The sequence below is a fragment of the Aptenodytes forsteri genome, unplaced genomic scaffold (genome assembly GCF_000699145.1).
Source record: "Aptenodytes forsteri isolate BGI_AS27 unplaced genomic scaffold, ASM69914v1 Scaffold147, whole genome shotgun sequence".
In the NCBI taxonomy this organism is placed as follows: Eukaryota; Metazoa; Chordata; class Aves; order Sphenisciformes; family Spheniscidae; genus Aptenodytes; species Aptenodytes forsteri.
Window position 1 is genome coordinate 1010118 of NW_008795320.1, and position 948 is coordinate 1011065.

Consider the following 948-nt stretch of genomic DNA (forward strand, 5'->3'; position numbering starts at 1 on the left):
CATTTAGATGGATTCACTGAAAATATAATCCTTGTTCAATGATACTAAAATTAACTGAAGTCAATAAAAGATGTTTCTTACAATGCTGGGGATCGAGTGTGTGGGGAAAGGGGCTTATCCTGCAGCGATGCTGAAGCCCACCCCAGGGTGAAGGGGTGATGAAGCAGAGTGGGAGATAAGGTCCCAAAAAATTAAGCTCCCTATAAGAAACCTAAAATTGGATGTTTTTTTGGAAAGCCTGGGGAGCTGGGGGTTATCCTGCAGCGATGCTGAAGCCCACCCCAGGGTGAAGGGGTGATGAAGCAGAGTGGGAGATAAGGTCCCAAAAAATTAAGCTCCCTATAAGAAACCTAAAATTGGATGTTTTTTTGGAAAGCCTGGGGAGCTGGGGGGGGGGGGGGGGGGGGGCCCTGTGTGATGTTCTTCAATGCAGGGGTCCCTCGGGAATAAATCCTGTTGCCTGAGGTCTGCTGGGGAAGAACTGGGTCAGCAGCATGAAGGGGCGCAGGAGCCAGCACAGAGGTTTGTACTTGGTCTTTGGCGAGCAAGGTGGGGGATTTGGGGTTCCCCTCCAAGGTGAGCGGTTTGGAGGTCGTCTGTGTCCCCCCCAAGGTAGGATTTTGGGGTTCTTCCCATCTTGAAGGGGCTGGGAGTGCAGTGCTGTGTTTGCCCTGCGTGGGTGGGACGCTGATGAGTCTGGGCAGCATCGGTCCCCGTTCCATGGCTGGACCAGCCTCGGAGGGGGGGGATGCGGGGTGTCCTGGTGTGGGGTCCGGGCAGCGTGGCGGCAGCCAGGGGTGTGGGGGCTGCCCCAGAGGCCGCAGCCACTTCCCACAGCCCACGCAGGGTTGGGGGGTGCAGGATCCATGCGGCACCCATCACACTCGGGGCTTGGGGCAGGATCCACACGGCCCCACAGGGACGTCGGCTCCACGGGGACCGGGAAGC